This window comes from Schistocerca americana, chromosome X, assembly GCF_021461395.2.
Source record: "Schistocerca americana isolate TAMUIC-IGC-003095 chromosome X, iqSchAmer2.1, whole genome shotgun sequence".
Classification (NCBI taxonomy): Eukaryota; Metazoa; Arthropoda; class Insecta; order Orthoptera; family Acrididae; genus Schistocerca; species Schistocerca americana.
In genome coordinates, this window is record NC_060130.1 from 328,048,326 (window position 1) to 328,067,434 (window position 19,109).

Consider the following 19,109-nt stretch of genomic DNA (forward strand, 5'->3'; position numbering starts at 1 on the left):
AATGAAATTTTCACTCTACAGCGGAGTGTGCGCTGATATGAAACTTCCTGGCAGATTAAAACTGTGTGCCGGACCGAGACTCGAACTCTGGATCTTTGCCTTTCGCGGGCAAGTGCTCTACCAACTGAGCTATCCAAGCACGACTCACGCCCCGTCCTCACAGCTTTAATTCCGTCAGTACCTCGCCTCCTACCTTCCAAACTTCACTGAAGCTTTCCTGCCAACCTTGCAGAACTAGCACTCCTGGAAGAAAGGATATTGGTCCGGCACACAGTTTTAATCTGCCAGGAAGTTTCATATCAGCGCACACTCCGCTGTAGAGTGAAAATTTCATTCTAGAAACAACCTCCAGGCTGCGGCTAAGCCATGTCTCCGCAATATCCTTTCTTCCAGGAGTGCTAGTTCTGCACGGTTGGCAGGAGAGCTTCTGTGAAGTTTGGAAGGTAGGAGGCGAGGTACTGGCGGAATTAAAGCTGTGAGGACGGGGCGTGAGTCGTGCTTGGGTAGCTCAGTTGGTAGAGCACTTGCCCGTGAAAGGCAAAGGCCCCGAGTTCGAGTCTCGGTCCGGCACACAGTTTTAATCTGCCAGGAATTTTCACTATTGGCAATTGCTTATCCCTACACCAGCCAAGACCAACTACTGTATATTTTTGCCGTTACTTGAGTTCAGTTGTTGTTTCGTTTATCAGTTCAGTTCTTACTTGCAGTTGAGCTTAATGTAAGTGCTACCGTTTAATGTCTTTGTGCTGTGTGCCTTCTCATAGATTCTGGTTTTGGTAAAGTTTGTAACATAAAGATGTTGAAAACCGATTTTGATTCATTCATTAGCGTTATGACAATTGAAAAATATGTCCGCACTACTATAATAGCTTAATTACTATCTATAGTAGTTTAATGTTAGCACTGGGGTTGTTGTTTAGATGCTATTAGAACTTTGGGGTTGAAATATTGCAATATTTTACAAGGCAGCGGAGCAGTAAACATCATTACAAATAACATTAAATTAAAATCAGTGAATAAAAATACACTTAGATTTGCGTGCGTCGCCCAAAAATCGCGACCGCAAAAAAATATCTCCCAAACGGTAAGGGTAGCATTTCTTTTAACAAAATTGCTCAAAAGGCTATCACTAGTAGCCCAAAAACCAAAATAACGCTCAACCTGGTCACCCGGGTGGCACTCAGTTATGAAAACCAGTTGCGATACGAAACGATGGAGAGGGGTTTGTGGAATGCGGAAGGGGTATCTGATAAAAGCACGTACTATAGTTCGTTCGCTTCTAAAAGATTTTTTCAGCGGCCTGCATAAATTTGTCCGAGCCGACTGCACCCTGCATCCCCGCCTTCCCCCCCACCCCCCTCCCCATCCCCTTTCGTCCAAAATCTATTGACGCTCTTGTAATACTACTATAACTGGAGCAACAAATTCTCTGCACAATTAAATCTTATAATACGCACGAATTCATGCACTTACCAGATGACGAAACATGCGCAATTAAAGGAAAACTATGCAATATCAGAATTCCATCTTTTGTTGTGATGCATTTTATTTTATTTGAAAACAATGTACAACACCCAATTTTTCAGTATTCTCCTCCGAACAGGGTAGCTCTGTGTCGTGAGTCGTTGAGCTAGCTATCCTTGGATTCAGGAGGCAAGGTAATTCGAATATATCCGCCGGCCACCTTGAAAATGATTTTATGTGGTTTCCCATTTTTAATTTAGGCAAATGCCGGGGTTGGTCCTTTACCGAATTCCTTTCTTTCCTGGTAGATTCCAATTCCCTTAAAGATACAGTCTCTCTACTTAAACGAAAAGAGCTGCATCGAAGGCGAGCCGAACATCTCTTCGGAGACTCCTGGCACTAAACGCCATATTTACATTGGAAGGCGGCTAGCGTTCACAATTTAGTGCTATGTCTCTGTGCATGAAGAGGGCTCATTCGTGGAACTGCGATATGTTATGTCTTCAAGCTTTACTACAAGAACGATGTTCTACTGTGAAATGTCTTATTCGTAATATCCTTGGAACAGTGAGTCCAACCATCACAACTATAACATATTTGTAAATAAACATCATATAAACAACATCACACGTTTTACGTCGTGGAGGAGTTCATTTGCATCAAAAACTGCCTAACCATATTATCTGAGATAAATACAAACTCATTTATGGGGTCGCATATATTATAAGTATAGTTGAAGTTAATGTTATTAGAAGAGACAAAATGTGTGTGGAATGTGGTTAATCAAAAATTAAATGACGATAGGTAAACCATGCAAGATGCCTGTCTAGGGAGGGAGGCTACTCACGTGTGTCACCGCGTTCCACATCGTACCAGGTATCGTACACGGCTAATGTCCGCACAGGATAAGATGGCTGATGTGCAGTGACCAATCTTCGTCCGAAGCGCTAGGCGAGTTCATTCGTTTGTTTGGAAGGGAAGGCCGACACTGTTTGCCAACTTTCGGCTGGTCGGCGATGACAGAATCAAGGCGCACGCTCTGCAATCTTCCTCAGGCGATTTTGCGGGAACTCTTCGGTAAAAAACATCACTTTTGCGTTACTTACAGCTTTAATTGTCAGGCTCATGTTGACGTGCCCATCATTTCGTTTATGGTCATAGTTATTGTGATATTTACGTGGAAGTAAGACAACTGCGCGAAGTTTGCAATGAAAAATATGGTAGCTATAATTTTGTGTTTGATGCATACTACATAATACGTTGCTGTGTATAACATTTAGCTAAGATACTGAATTTTTCATTAGACTTGGATGGAGGTCTCTATCTGTTACCGTCTCGAGAAAATTTATCTGATTTAGCACACTCATTTGCGATCGAACCGCGCCAGCGACAAATACCCAAAACATTCCTCATATTTCATAACCTGTTTGAGATATGAAATGAGGTTTTGGAAAATGATAGCAAGCAAAGGCTCAAAAATGGCTCAAATGGCTCTAAGCACTATGGGACTTAATTTCTGAGGTCATCAGTCCCCTAGACTTCGAACTACCTAAACCTAACTAACCTAAGGACATCACACTCATCCATGCCTGAGGCAGGATTCGAACCTGCGACCGTAGCAATAGCGCGGTTCCGGACTGAAGTGCCTAGAACCGCTCCGCCACAGCGGCCGACAGCAAGCAAAGAGGAGAGTATTTTGTCACCTGGTCATTATGCAAAACTACTTTATCTACCGAGTTATTCCACTAACTACAGACCTTTTCGATTAAAAAATTTAATTTTTGGGAGCCATCAATAGGTTGTGAAACGAGAAATGCTATGGGTTTTCGAACAACATGAGTGAAGGCATAACACGGTTATTTTGTACCGAGTATGTGCTTTTTCAAAAGCTACTGACCTTACTTTCCCTCAATTCCTCATTTAATGCACTTAAATTAACCACTGTTTCAGAATTCTCTGGCAATTGCGTCTGATTACATGCTACTGAGGTGACACTGTGTTTCGGCAAAAGAAGCAAATTTTAGCGTGGCAACAACAGAAATGTGTAGGTTTTACTCACAATTCGCCACTCATGTCGCTCCTCTGAAAGTTACAAATAGTTAACAAGCCAAGCAAAAATAAATCGCTGCATTTTCAGTGGAATTCATTTTAGATACTAACCAACCTTAGCCGCATAGTTCGAGCAGCGATCCCTCAGGCAAGGGAGGTCCTTCCTCGTACTTCTCCACAACGTATCCGACACAGCCAGTACGTAGGTGCCTCCTTCTTCGCCATCTTGGCTTCTTGAGATCAAGTTGCCACCTGAAACTACTGATATTATTATTGATGGTGCCCCACTACATAGATGAATCTTAGATATAGTAACTGTATCTAATACCGACACATTTCCAAATACCGTTCCATCGCATCGAAATATAGAGCTTCTTTTCATTTAATATCCAGAAATATAAATATATATAACTTTTTGGAATGAGGAGGAGGAAATTAGTGTTTAGGTCCCGTCGACAACGAGGTCATTGGAGACTGAGCACAAGCTCGTATTAGGGAAGGATGGTGATGGAAAGTTGTCGTGCCCTTTCGAAGGAACCATAGGGATACTGTTGTGAAACCTGAAACACTCTTTAATTTTTATAACTAATAGAGGCTGATTACCATTACACTATGCACAGGCTTGGGACTGTCAAAATGATAAATGATCATTTACCATTTTAGCGTTTTTAAAATCATCCTAAATAGTCTTCATCTGTATTCGAGAAATACAGTACTATTTATTTATAACTATAAATTAATATTAGCGCCGATATTGCTACTTCATTATACTTAATAATTTTAACTAAATAATCTTCGACGGCTCCGTGGTCTTCATAGCTTTTTAATACATTAGTTTCCAACACCTTTTATTTTTGTTTCAGAATTTGGGCAGAGGGCCTAATGTTGTCAGTCCCTTCATATGTTTTTACCGTTCATTCTGTCCTGTCCTTCCACCTAAGTATCTCTTCTTCCACTTCTTCCCTTCAAAATTCACCCCCAACTTCAGGTACGTGCGATTTGTGAGCTCTTCCTCCTTCTTCACGCAGCCACCAAATAGGTGAGTCTAAGGTGAGGTTTTCCAATATTATAATTTATTTAGTTGTGCCACCCTTCAACGTCACTCGTCGTTCAGTGCCTTTTTCCGTAGTAATTCTGCATTGCTGTGGGGATATATACATTATGCAGCCAGTTGTCCACATAGTAGCCAACAAATTGAGAGAGCATTTGGTTATCAGGAGCTTGTGCATGAATCCCAACCCTTCCGTTATTTACATCATCCGATTTCACAAATGATAGCGCTGCACACATGCTGACGTGAAGTCTTGAATCTTCGAAATCCTCATTTAGACCGAGAACTTCAAGCCTTCTTGATACACTCTTCTTCACATCGAAATAACATCCATTTACTTCACTTGACGAGAAAACTTGAGGAAGGGCCGATATCGCAATTGTCTTACAATCGACGTTCACTTCTCTGGAACACCTCTGAGGAGCTGCTTGTTTAATCAGACGAAACAGGAGAACATATGGCTCTGAGCACTATGGGACTTAACATTTATGGTCATCAGTCCCCTAGAACTTAGAACTACTTAAACCTAACTAACCTAAGGACATCACACAACATCCAGTCATCACGAGGCAGAGAAGATCCCTGATCCCGCCGGGAATCGAACCCGGGAACCCGGGCGCGGGAAGCGAGAACGCTACCGCACGACCACGAGCTGCGGACGCGAGAACATATGTGTCTTCCTTCGTGTTAGGGAACACTGCAAACACGGCAGGAAGGACATTTGTTTCGTCACTCGAGCCACCTACCTCTGCGTGTATAGTACAGATCTGTGCAAAATCCTAGCTGCAGCTCTTAAATGCCCCATTCACAAAAAATGGAAGACTTGTTAAGCTTCTTTTTCTTTTTTTTTGTACTAAAAATGATCATCTCCTCTAATCTGTCGTGTTCTAGATGAAAACTACTGCCATCTCCCATTTAAGAGATCTTCATGAAGATCAACTTCGTAAGAGTTCTTGGGCTCTTCTTGGTTTCCCCGCAATTGACTCTGTTGACGATACAGGGTCATCTTCATAGATTCTGATTTAGGCGTCACTGTAATAAAGTCATCTACATCTAGATGACCACTCAGCAATTCACAATTAAGTGCCCGGCACAGGGTTCATCGAATCATCTTCAAGCTATTTCTTTACCGTTCCACTCTCGAACGACGCGCTGGAAAAACGAGCACTTAAATCTTTCTGTGCGATCTCTGATTTCTCTTATTTTATCACGATGATCATTTCTCCCTATGTATATGGACTCCAACAGAATATTTAAGTAATCGGAGGAGAAAGTTAGTGATTGAAATTTCACGGGTAGATCTTGCCGCAACGAAAAACGCCTTTGTTTTAATGATTGCCTCCCCAATTCAGATACTACATCCGTGGCAATCTCTCCCCATTTCTCGATAATACAAAACGAGCTGCCCTTCTCTGAACTTTTTCGATGTCCTCCGTGAGTCTTATCTCATGCCGATCCCACGCCGCGAAGCAGTACTCCAAAAGCGGGCGGACAAGCGTAGTATACGCAGTCTCTTCAGTAGACCTGTTGCACTTTCTAAATGTTCTGCCAATAAATCACAGTCTTTGGTTGCTTTTCCCACAACATTATCTACGCGGTCATTCCAATTTAAGTTACTCGTAATTGAATTTACAGCCTTCAGATCTGTGTGATTTATCGTGTAACCGAAATTAGCGAATTTCTTTTAGTACTCGTCTACTTTTCATTATTAAAGTTAACTGCCACATTTCACACCATGCAGATATCTTGTCTGAATCATTCTGCAACTTGTTTTGATCATCTGATGACTTTAAAAGGCAGTACATGAAAGCATCATCCGCAAACAATCTTAAGAGGGCCGGTCAGATTGTTCCCTATGTCGTTTATGTAGAGCAGGAACATCAGACGGCCTGTAACACTTCCTTCTGTTTTACTCGACGACTTTCCGTCAATTACTACTGTGACCTTTCTGACTGGAACTCTAGTCGCACAACTGACGTGATGCTCCATAGGCACGCAATTTGTTTAGAAATCGCTTGTGAAGAACGATGTCAAAAGCCTTCTGTAAATTAAAAAATATGGAACCAGTTAGACATCCCCTTCAGCATCACTCCTTACTTTGTGAGAATAAAGAACTAGTTGAGTTTCACAAGAATGATATTTCTGTATCACTGCTAATTATTCATCAAGAAATCGTTTTCTTCGAGGTAATTCATAATGCTCGAACACAGTATATATTTCAAAAGCCTATTACAGATCGACGTTAGTGATATAGGTCTGTAATTCAGCGGATTTCTCATATTTCCTTTCCTGGGTATTGATATTACTTGCGCACCTTTCCAGTCTATAGGTACGGATCTTTCGACGAGCGAGGGGTTTTACGTGAATGCTAATTATGGAGCTGTTGCATCAGCATGCTCTGAAACAAACCTGACTGGTATACAAATGGAGCGGAAGACCTGCTCTTATTAAGTGATTTAAGCTGCTTCGCTGCACCGAGGGTATCTGCTTCTAAATCACTCACGTTGGCAGTTGTTCTAGATTCGATTTCTGGAACATTTACTTCGTCTTCTTTGGTCAAGGAGTTTCGGAAAACCGTGTTTAGTAACTCTGCTTTAGTGGCACTTTCAGTAGTGACATTACTATTTTTATCGCGCAGCGAAGGTACTCAATGGCTCTTGCCGCTGGTGTACTTTACATATTACCAGAATCTCTTTGGGTTTTCTGCCAGATTTAAAAATGGTTCAAATGGCTCTGAGCACTATGGGACTTAACATCTGAGGTCATCGGAACCCTAGACCTTAGAACTACTTAAACCTAACTAACCTAAAGACATCACACACATCCATGCCCGAGGCAGGATTCGAACCTGCGACCGTAGCGGTCGCGCGGTTACGGACTGAAGCGCCTAGAACCGCTGGGCCACCGCGGCCGGCTGCCAGATTTCGATACAGAGTTTCGTAGTTGAAACTGTTAAAAGTATTTCGCACTCAAGATCGCGCTATTGTTCGAGCTTCAGTAAAACTTCGCTGATCTTGAAGATTTCGAATTCTTTTATAATTGGCATTCTTTTTTCGTTGCTTCTGCAACAGAGTTCTGATCTGTTTTGTGTACCATGGGGCTTCAGTACCGTCACTTATTAATTTATTTGTTACATATCTCTCAATTGCCGTCGACACTATTTCTTTGAAGTCAAACCACATCTGGACTACGCTTACATTGTCAGATTGGAAAGAGTGGAGACTGTCTCTTGGGCTACGCTCACACCGGACACGCCTCGCTTGGCGCCTACGTACCTCGCCACTTGCCAGGCGACTCACCTTGCTGAACAAATAGCTGTGAATAGGAGGCCAGTAGCACAGAGCGCTAGGTGACTAATCTAGTCGCCTGGGGTGTCACTAGACGAACGGTCGTGTTGCTTCTTCCTGGCTTGTCGAAGATTGTATTAGCTGATAAATGTTCGTGATTACGTAATTTCATTTGTTTCTTCTCTATCACAGATGACAAAGCATTAATATCGGCAGTTTCTTTACAAAAATGTGATGTTTCTGAAGAGAATGTGAGAAGGTGTTGAAAAGGTAACTGGCAGCTCCGGTAAGTTAGTTTTATTTTTATTTATGAAAGTAACTACAGTTCATTAAGAATCTTCATTTCATAATAATTACAGTGCTTTGTGTTATTTTAAATTTTGTAATAAATTCAGTGCTGAATAAATCCCTCCTAATGACCATCACGTTAAATAATGTTTTTAGGCAGACAGTTCATTTGTCAGGGCAGTGACCCAATTTTACAGTCGCTTTCTAATCCTTACCAATTTTATAGTCGCTTTCTAATCCTTATAAAACAAACTGATTCAAGGTTTTTTTGTTTTGCAGAAAAAATATGAAAGAGAGGTTGAATATTTCCGGTCCTACTTTCCTATGGAACTGCGAGAAGTCGGCAAAGCATCAAGTGGACTCAAAGCAGATTATGTTGCTCCTAGCTCTTGACACTTTTTTGAACAGTTACAGTTGCTTTTAAATACTAAAACGACCGACGAATACAGAGATTCTAGTATTCTACAATGTGAAAACCCATCAGCAACAGATGAAAATGCTACCCTCTTTCAAGATGTTCAATCTCCGGAATTGACAGATGTTCCTCAGATAGTGAACATGGCTGAACCACAGAGGCGAAAAATGCATTCTACTGTTTCCACAAGCAAAGGTGACCAGTTTTTGAACCTTGCGCGGAAAAAAATTCAAATACTGGAGCAAGATACTGATAGAAGCGTGGCGATCTTCTGTTCTTTCAGAGATTAATACCATACACGGGTGTGATTCCACCTTTGAAAAAACGTATACTGCGAAGTAAAATTAAAAATTACTTATTGCAGTACTTCAGTCCGTTCCAGATGGCATTTACCAAACACTTTCTAACACTTATTTATCAAACATCAATACACCATTCCAGCCAACACAGTAAGAAGAGCAATCAATTTAACCCGTTCCGTCAACGCTACTTCAAATGACATTGTGTTTTTGCAGTCTTTTTCATACCATTACCCATACAACTGTAACATCGTGTCAGTTTTACTTATGCTTACTTCAGTTTCTTTGAAACGTAAATTAAGTTTTAGAAAGTCTCTTCTTACTGTCTCATTTTGCAATATTGCTTCATCCCATACAACGTCCTTAAAAACATTAAACAAATGTGTTGAATTTATATTTACTCACCTTAATGATACTAATGGACGCCCCTCAGGGGATATACTAGATCTGTAAATAATATTTTGTTTTTGTAGTTTTTCTGTAATATCCACGAGAAGGATGTAGAGCGATTTTACAGTCATTCGTAAATAAGCAAAAAATTTGTCTTGAAACTCCAGAAGTTGATTTCACGACGTTCACTTTTCTCACAATTAATACTATGTTCCCAGCATGGTGGTAGTTTTCAGAACAGTTCATATATCAAAGTAATATTTTCTACCAGGAACAGCTCCTGACTCAGCTTTTGAAGAGGTGTCTGGGTAGTGTGAAAGAGCAACACAGCTATGGCGACTGGCATCGATGCTCCCGTGTACCCACCAAGCATCCAAGCACTTGGCACCAGGGGAGTCGCGAGGCACGTAGGTGCCAAGTGAGGCGTGTCCGGTGTGGCCTTAGAAATGCTTTTTTTTTTAAATAGATGTACTTCGCGGTTCTTTTTGGCTAGTTTTGGATGTTACGGTATTTAGTCTCGCTACAACAACCTTGTGGTCATTAATACCCGTATCCATCATAACCTTTATTGTGTAGATTTCCCATTTTAGCCATTTTACCTCGGATAACTGCGTAGTTTCCTCTCGAGCTCTCCTCTTTGCCCTCTCCACTTGCTTCTTCACTTCCAAAGTGCGACTGTATCCAAGGGTTTTCTGCTACTGAGTTGATCTTCTAAACAGCATCCCATACGAGCAAAACCAGTTGCTTCTTTACCTGCAGTTACTAGTACTTCAGGTACTCGGGCTATGCACCGTTCTGTTTACGAAGAATAGCTCGATGTAGTTATAGGATCCAGCAGTGCATGTCTACTTTCATGCCCCACAGCTAATTCACTGCAAATAATAACCTATGGCTGTGATACTGCAGTCAAATAGGCTATGCATTGAATAGAATTGTGACTCGATAAAATACTCTAAAATATAAAACAAGAAAGATAAATGAATAATTTAAGAACAAGCGTCCTATTCTAACGTGTGTAATTGATTTAGACGAGAGAGAATTATGTCGAATAACGTTTATTCAAGAAAGGGCATCTCAAATAAATGGGAAGTGGTCCTACGATATTCAGTTAAAATACAGACAAAAAATACCCTTATCAACTGCAGTAAAGTTACGTTAAGAGCATTACGAAAATGGTAGCAAAATCACCAAATTAAGCTGTAATCAAAGGTACACGTAAACTAAGTCCATTTCGCAATCACAATACACGAAATATTCACCATCTCAAAACAGTTCAGAGTTCAACATGATAATTTACTAATTATCACACGTGAAACAAAGAATAGTAACTTCATACTCTGTCTACCCTCAGTTCTGTTATACAAGCGGAAACAGTTAGTCCTACTCTGAAGCACATCCAGACTTCTTGAAATATAAAGTCTATTCGCAAGTTAAAGTATGGTAGTGGCCGTTCACCACCAAAAACAAAACAACTCCACGACCGAACATCACTCGTTACCACAGGTAGGTCTGTCTCCTTCCAGAACATGCGTAAAAGTGAGTAGAATAGTTCCCTTGAGTTCTTCACTCGGAAAGGTGTCCCTCTCCTCTTGACTCCCGTAGTGTTCCGCTACTGTCTGCTTTTCCATTGGCTGAAAGCCATCACCACCAAAATCACATCGTTCGTAAGCTTTACAGACATCATTTGACTTAGTTTGACCACTTCCCGGACTAAACTAATATATTATAATAATATTTAAATCAAGAAATGTCATAAACATTAGGCCACACTCAGACTATTCACAATAAATATAAATATAGGTTTCTTCATAAATAAATAAAGCAGTATTCTTGCACAAATGCACCCACAATATGTAGCAACAGATTGTCGTTAAGCCGGCCGGTGTGGCCGAGCGGTTCTAGGCGCTTCAGTTTGGAACCGCGCGACCGCTACGGTCGCAGGTTCGAATCCTGCCTAGGGCATGGATGTGTGTGATGTCCTTAGGTTAGTTAGGTTTAAGTAGTTCTACGTTATAAGGGACTGACGACCTCAGATGTTAAGTCCCATAGTGCTCAGAGCCATTTGAACCATTTGATTGTCGTTAGTATTATTGAAGCAACTATAAGGCTTGCTTGTCAGAAGGGTCTTTTGGCACTCCTTCACAAAGGTGATGTCAGCTATTGCATGCGATTGACCACTTCTTAAATTACCATGATTTTGTATTTCTACTGCAAGTAATATTTAAATAAAGTTACTGGAAAAATAATAAACTGGTCATTAAAGAAATACACAAGTACGAGAAAATATGAGGTAGTCATATTGTATTCATTTTCTGTGTAACCGTCGAGGATGCAGTATTCTGACAAACATCTGCGAAATAAAAAAATTAACTTCTGTAGATTAACTTCTGATGTTTTAAAGATATTGAAATGCCGTTGTGTTATTGGATGCACCTAATTTTTCTGAGATCGCAGATGTACTCAGATTTACTTTAGTATTTGACTGTAAATTATTATAGATTCTTGAAGAGCTGTAAGAAGCCATCTGTCAGCTTGTCTGACACTCCGACAAGGCGGCCAAATCGCTCGCCTCCATATGCATTGTGGTAGTCAGTCCTGCTACGGCAACACGTGGTCACTAAACCCTGTACCTGTCATAGCCTTTATTATGAAGATTTACAATTTCATCCACGTATATCTCGGATAACTGCGCAGTTTCTTCTCGAGCTCTCCTCTTCGCCCTCTCCACGTGCTTCTTCACTTCATGAGCTGCATCATCAGGTGGTCCACAAAAACGTTGTGATACGTTGAACACTTCTCCGTTCTTCTAATTAATCCTTCCCTCGCAATACTTCGATTTTTGGCGTAAGCACACCCATGTAACAATACCTCCTTTAGACTCTTCACTTTACGAAACGCATAACCACTCTAATGAGCAGAAGGCCTGTTCCTGGTCGTTGTAATAACTTCCATGCTGACGGTCACACTACGAACTTCGGGTGCAAACTGAGCATAAGGACTTGTGTTATGACCAGAGTGGCGTTAACCCTTCGGAGCAGGTAAAACCGTAAGTGTGAGGACACCGTGCAGGGGAATACAAGGGGCCGGGTGGTGCGGGTGGAAGAAGAGTCAAGAGTACCCAACCTTTCACAGCAGGTGAAACCGCGAATGTCCAGGGTTACAAGTGTCCGCCTTCGGATGTGTCCGGCCACCACTTAAAACATGGGTCCATAGTAAAATTATCAGTTAAAATACAATTGAAAAGGAGCTAGGACTTACACGTCGGTCCACAGTAAAATGTAAATACTAGCGCACAAATAGTTGTCGCAGACAACTATTTGAGAGATACTTACTTTTACGCGATAGGGCCAACGGACCGCGCGATGCTACGAGTTTCCTTCTCCATCGTCTTCTATTCACCGCTGCCATCTGCCACCCGTCCACGTCTATCGTTGACTGTCACTGGTCTTCATGGAGGGTGTACCTTCACCTCATCCTCGGTCTTCCAGGGGTTTCCACCCTGTGGGGATGAAATTCAGAAATCTTATTAGACAGAGAAGAGCCCATGGAGCTACTCGCAAACAACCTGGAAGTCTTCGTTCTAGAGCATATCCAGAATATTACAGCTTACGTTGTGTATGAAGAAGACATTGATACTAACTTTCCAGCGCAAAATTCTCGTGTAGAGCCACAAATAAAGTCCCCCTTGCGTAAAATACATTTCATCCCTCTCATTACGATTACAGATTCCAACAAAAAAAAAGCATGAAAATCGACTGCACGCCGAATTCATTGGACATAAATTAGCGTACATAACATAACTTTAACGTACGACTCTCTCTCTCTCTCTCTCTCTCTCTCTCTCTCTCTCGCTCCCTCTCTCTCTCTCTCTCTCTCTCTCTCTCTCTCTCTCCCCGAGTCATATGTAGCTCTTCCTAGACGTATGGATAATTTCTTTTTTTAATATCAAAAGTTTTTTATGTGAGTGACCTACTTTCTTGGCGCTAGGCCAAGTCAAAGAAGCCAAAATTACAAAAATTAAGTATTCTTCCAATGTAAGGTCATGTGACGTTTCTTTTTTACAGTAATTATTTTATAACAGTATTCCCATTATTCTACATCTACGTGATTACTCTGCTATTCACAATAAAGTGCCTGGCAAAGGGTTCAATGAACCACCTTCAAGCTGTCTCTACGGTTCCACTCTCGAACGGCACGCGGGAAAAACGAGAACTTAAATTTTTCCGTGCGAGCCCTGATTTCTCTTATTTTATCGTGATGATCATTTCTCCCTATGTAGGTGGGTGCCAACAGAATATTTTCGCAATCAGAGGAGAAAACTGGTGATTACAATTTCATGAGAAGATCCCGTTGCAACGAAAAACGCCTTTGTTTTAATGATTGCCACTCCAATTCACAAATCATATCTGTGAAACTATCTCCCCTATTTCGCGATAATACAAAACGAGCCGCCTTTCTTTGTACTTTTTCGATGTTATCCGTCAGTCCAACCTGATTCGGATCCCAGGCCGCACAGCAATATTCCAGAATAGGGCGGACAAGCGTGGTGTAAGAGGACTCTTTAGTAGACCTGTTGCACCTTCTAAGTGTTCTGCCAATGAATCGCAGTCTTCGGTTTGCTCCGCCCACAACATTATCAATGTGATCGTTCCAATTTAGGTTGTTTGTAATTGTAATCCCTAAGTATTTAGTTGAATTTACAGCCTTCAGATTTCTGTGACTTAACGCGTAATCGAAATTTAGCTGATTTCTTTTAGTACTCATGTGAATAACTTCACACTTTTCCTTATTCAGGGTCAATTGCCACTTTTCGCACCATACAGATATCTTATCTAAATCATTTTGCAAGTCGTTTTGATCATCTGATGACTTTACGAGACGGTAAATGACAGCATTATCAGCAAACAATCCAAGACGGCTACTCAGATTGTCTCCTATGTCGTTAACATAGATCAGGAACAAGGGAGGTCCTACAACACTTCCTTGGGTAACGCCGGATATTACTTCTGTTTTACTCGATGGCTTTCCGTCTATTACTACGAACTGAGACCTTTCTGACAAGAAATCACGAATCCAGTCGCACAACTGAGGCGATACTCCGTAGGCACGCAGTTTGGTTGGAAGACGCTTGTGAGGAACGGTGTCGAAAGCCTTCTGGAAATCTAAAAATATGGAATCAATTTGACATCCCCTGTCGATAGCACTTATTACTTCATGAGTATAAAGAGCTAGTTGTGTTTCACAAGAACGATATTTTCTGAAACCGTGCTGACTATGTGTCAATAAATCGTTTTCTTCGAGGTACTTCAGAATGTTCGAATACAGTATATGTTCCAAAACCCTACTGCAAATCGACGTTAGTGATATAGGCCTGTAATTCAGCGGATTACTCCTGCTTCCCTTTTTGGGTATTGGTGTGACTTGAGCAATTTTCCAGTCTTTAGGAACGGATCTTTCTGTGAGCGAGTGGTTGTATATAATTGCTAAATATGGTGCTATTTTATCAGCATACTCTGAGAGGAACCTGGCTGGTATACAATCTGGACCGGAGGCCTCGCCTTTATTAAGTGATTTAAGCTGTTTCGTTACTCCGAGGATATCTACTTCTATGTTTCTCATCTTGGCAGTAGTTCTTGATTCGGATTCAGGAATATTTACTTCGTCTTCTTTGGTGAAGGAGTTTCGGAAAACCGTGTTTAATAACTCTGCTTTAGTGGCACTGTCATCAGTGACTTCACCGTTGTTATCGCGCAGTGAAGGTATTGATTGCGTCTTGCCACTGGTGTGCTTTATGTATGACCAGAATCTCTTTGGGTTTTCTGCCAGATTTCGAGACAGAATTACGTTGTGGAAATTATTAAAAGCATCTCGCATTGAAGTACGCGCTATATTTCGTGCTTCCGTAAAACTTTGCCAATCTTGGGGATTTTGCGTTCTTTTATATTTGGCATGGTTTTTTCGTTGCTTATGCAACAGAGTTCTGACTCGTTTTGTGTACCATGGGGGATCGGTACCATCACTTATTAATTTATGTGGTATATATCTCTCAACTGCTGTCGATACTATCTGTTTGAAAACATTCCACAACTTTTCTACACTTACATGATCAGATCGGAAAGAGTGAAGATTGTCTCTTACAAAAGGAGTTAAGAGCATTTTTATCAGCTTTTTTAAATATATATGCTTTGCGTTTCTTTTTGATTGTTGTAGGTGTTACGGTATTCAGCCTAGCAACAACTGCCTTGGCGGTCTAAGTACCCGAGGTCGCTATCACACATTTTGTGTGGTTCCACTTGACTCGACGGTTCTCAGTTGGAATCCCTGTAGTGGAAGATATTTTCGTGGCCAGTATTTGGCCGATAACGAGTGGACAGTTGGCTTTCACGTCATGACATCCAGACTTTTCACCAATGTTCTGGGTCGTAGCAGTGGCTCACGGAATGAGGGTATGTGACACTGTCGACGGTGGTCCGTCCAGCGGATGGCGATAATAAAGTGGGTGCGCCTATGGGCTATGTGCTTGGACCAGCCAGGTCCCCCCCCCCCCCCCCCCTCCATGTCCCTTCCCTCTCATCGTCAGCAAGAATATAAACGTGGCACTAAATTCTACAAACCCTCACTAGTCACCCACACTGAATAGACACTGCTAAGACAGAACGCTCTCTCCGCGAAGGAAACATGACACTGTGCTCATCTTCAGGAGCTAAATTTAAATCGTGACTTGCTCAGTAGGCCAAGCAGAAATGATGGTTCAAAATGGTTCAAATGGCTATGAGCACCATGGGACTTAATTGGAGTGGTCATCAGTCCCCTAGAACTTAGAACTACTTAAACCTAACTAACCTAAGGACATCACACACATCCATGCCCGAGGCAGGATTCGAACCTGCGACCGTAACGGTCGCGCGGTTCCAGACTGTAGCGCCTAGAACCGCTCGGACACCCCGGTCGGCGCAGAAATGATGTTCTAACTCTTTCTCGTACTACGCTAAATACTGCATTCAAGGCGAATGTTCCATCTTAGCTTTCAGCGCGAAATTTGCTGAGATCTAGGCTATTTCGTTTTATGAATTCGATTATCTGCTATAAGAGGCCTGATGCAGATGACACTCCACTTCGGTAAACGAAGTACACTGAAGCGCCAAAGAAAATGGTATAGGCCAGCGCATTCAAATACAGATATATGTAGACAGGCAGAATACGGCGATGCGATCGGTAACGCCTATATAAGACAACAAGTGTCTGGCGTACTTGTCAGATCTTTCACTACTGCTACAATGGCAGGTTATCAAGATTTAAGTGAGTCTGAACGTGGTGTTATAGTCGGCACACGAGCGATGAGATACAGCACCTCCGAGGTAGCGATGAAGTGGGGATTTTCCCGTACGACCATTTCACGAGTGTACCGTGGATATCAGGGATCCAGTAAAACATCAAATTTCCGACATCGCTGCAACCTCCAAGAACGAGACCAACGACGACTGAACAGATTCGTTCAACGTGTCACAAGTGGAACCCTTCCACAAATTGCTGCAGATTTCCATGCTGGGTCATCAACAAGTGTCAGCGTCAGAACCATTCAACGAAACATCATCGATATGGCCTTTCGCAGCCGAAGGCCCACACGTGTACGCTTAATGAGTGCACGACACAATGCTTTACGCCTCGCCTTGGACCATCAACAGCGACATAGGACTGTTGATGACTGGAAACATTTTGCCTGGTCGGACGAGTCTCGTTTCAAATTGTATCGGGTGGATGGACGTGTACGGATGTGGAGACAACCTCATGAATCCATGGACCCTGTATGTCAGCAGGGGACTGTTCCAGTTGGTGGAGACTCTGTAATGGTGTGGGGCGTGTATAGTTAGAGTAATATGGGACCCCTAATACGTCTAGATACGACTCTGACAGGTGACACTACGTAAGGATCCTGTCTGATCACCTGCATCCATTCATGTGCATTGTGAATTCCGACGGACTTGGGCAATTCCAGCAGAACAATGTCCAGAATTGCTACAGAGTGGCTCCAGGAACACTCTTCTGAGTTTAAACACTTCCGCTGGGCACCAAACTCCTCAGGCAAGAACATTATTGAGTATATCTGGGATGCGTTGCAACATAAATCTTACGGATTTATGGACAGCCCTGCACCTTTCATGGTGTTAATTCCCTCCAACACTACTTCAGACATTAGTCGAGTCTATGCCGCGACGTGTTGCGGCACTTCTGCGGCCTCGCAGCGGCCGTACAGCATATTAGGCAGGTTTACATGTTTCATCGGTTCTTTAGTGTAAATGATTCGTATGTCTCTACCCGTGTGAAAGGTACCAAGAACGAGATTTGATTCTACATCTACATCAATACTCCGCAAGCCACCTGACGGCGTGTGGCGGAGGGCATTTCTGGTACTATTCCATTCGCGAATGGCGCGTATGAGGAATGACTGTCGATAAGCCTATGTATAAAATGCTCTAATTTCTCGAATGGTCAATTCGCGAGGCGTATGTGGGAGGAAGTAATATGTTCTCCAACTCTTCCCAGAAAGTATTTTCCCGAAATTTCAATGCTAAACGCCTCCTTGATGCACAACGCCTCTCTTGTATCGTCTGCCACTGGAGCTCTTTGAGAATCTCTGCAATGTCTCGCGCCGTCTAAACGATCCTGTGACGAAACGTGCCGCTCTTCATTGGATCATCTATCAGTCTCACCTGGTAAGGGTCCCAGATTGGTAAATAATACTCAAGAATCGGTCGAACAAGCACCTCATAAGCCACTTCCTTAACGGATAACTTACATTTCCTTAAGATGCCTTCTATCAGTCTCAGTCTGCCATCTGCTTATCTGCTTTTCCTACTAATTGTTTTATGCGGCCATTTCAAATGGTTCTGAGCACTATGGGACTTAACATCTGTGGTCATCAGTCCCCTAGAACTTAGAACTACTTAAACCTAACTAACCTAAGGACATCACACACATCCATGCCCGAGGCAGGATTCGAACCTGCGACCGTAGCGGTCACGCGGTTCCAGACTGAAGCGCCTTTAACCGCGCGGCCACACCGGCCGGCCGCGGCCATTTCAGTTAAGGTCGCTCCGAACAGGCACTCCTATACGTTTTACGATGCTTACTGTTTCCGACAATTTGTCATCAACAGTGTAGCTGTGCAGTAGTGGATTTCTTTTGCTAAGTATTTGCAGTATGTTACATTTATTTACGTTCAGGTTCAACTGCCAGTCTCTGCCTCACTCATCAGTCTTCTTCAGGCCGTTCTGCAAATCGATATTGTCTTCCGGCGTTGCTACTTTCTTGATAGATAACCGTATCACCTGCGAACAGTCTTAAGGAGTTTCCACCGCTTTCAACAAGATCATTTACATACACTATAAACAGTAACGATCCTATCGCACTTCCATAAGATACTCCGGAAATTACATCTGTCGATTTTGTTCCGTTAAGAGCGACGTGTTGAGTTGTGCCTGTAAGGAAGTCTTGAGTCCAGACGCAAATCGGGTCCCGTACTCGGTAAGCTCGTATATTTTTCGCTAAACGGCAGTGCGAGACGGTGCCAAATCACGTCTTGTAGTCAAGGAACGCGTTATCAACCTGAGTGCCGTTGTCTACAGCATTATGGCTCTCATGGAGGAACAGGGCGAGCTCAGTTTCGCAAAATCTCTGTTTGCAGAATCCTTCTGACTTTTATAAAGAGTATTTTAGTTCTCCAAAAAGGTCTTAATTCTTAAACATAGACCATGTTCAGTTTTCCAACAGCTTGACATCAGCGATATAGGCATCTAATTATGTGCATCTGTCCTACGACCTTTCTTGAAAACGAGAATTACCTGCGCTTTTTTTCCAGTCGCTAG

At 42.3% G+C, this 19,109-nt stretch overlaps 1 non-coding gene across 1 annotated transcript; it reads left to right on the top strand.

Moving 5' to 3' along the window:
- The first annotated feature begins 496 nt into the window (after nt 1–496).
- On the top strand, nt 497–571 carry Trnas-uga. The gene has a single exon. It is a non-coding gene; the product is annotated as a tRNA-Ser (tRNA).
- The last annotated feature ends 18,538 nt before the right edge of the window (nt 572–19,109 follow it).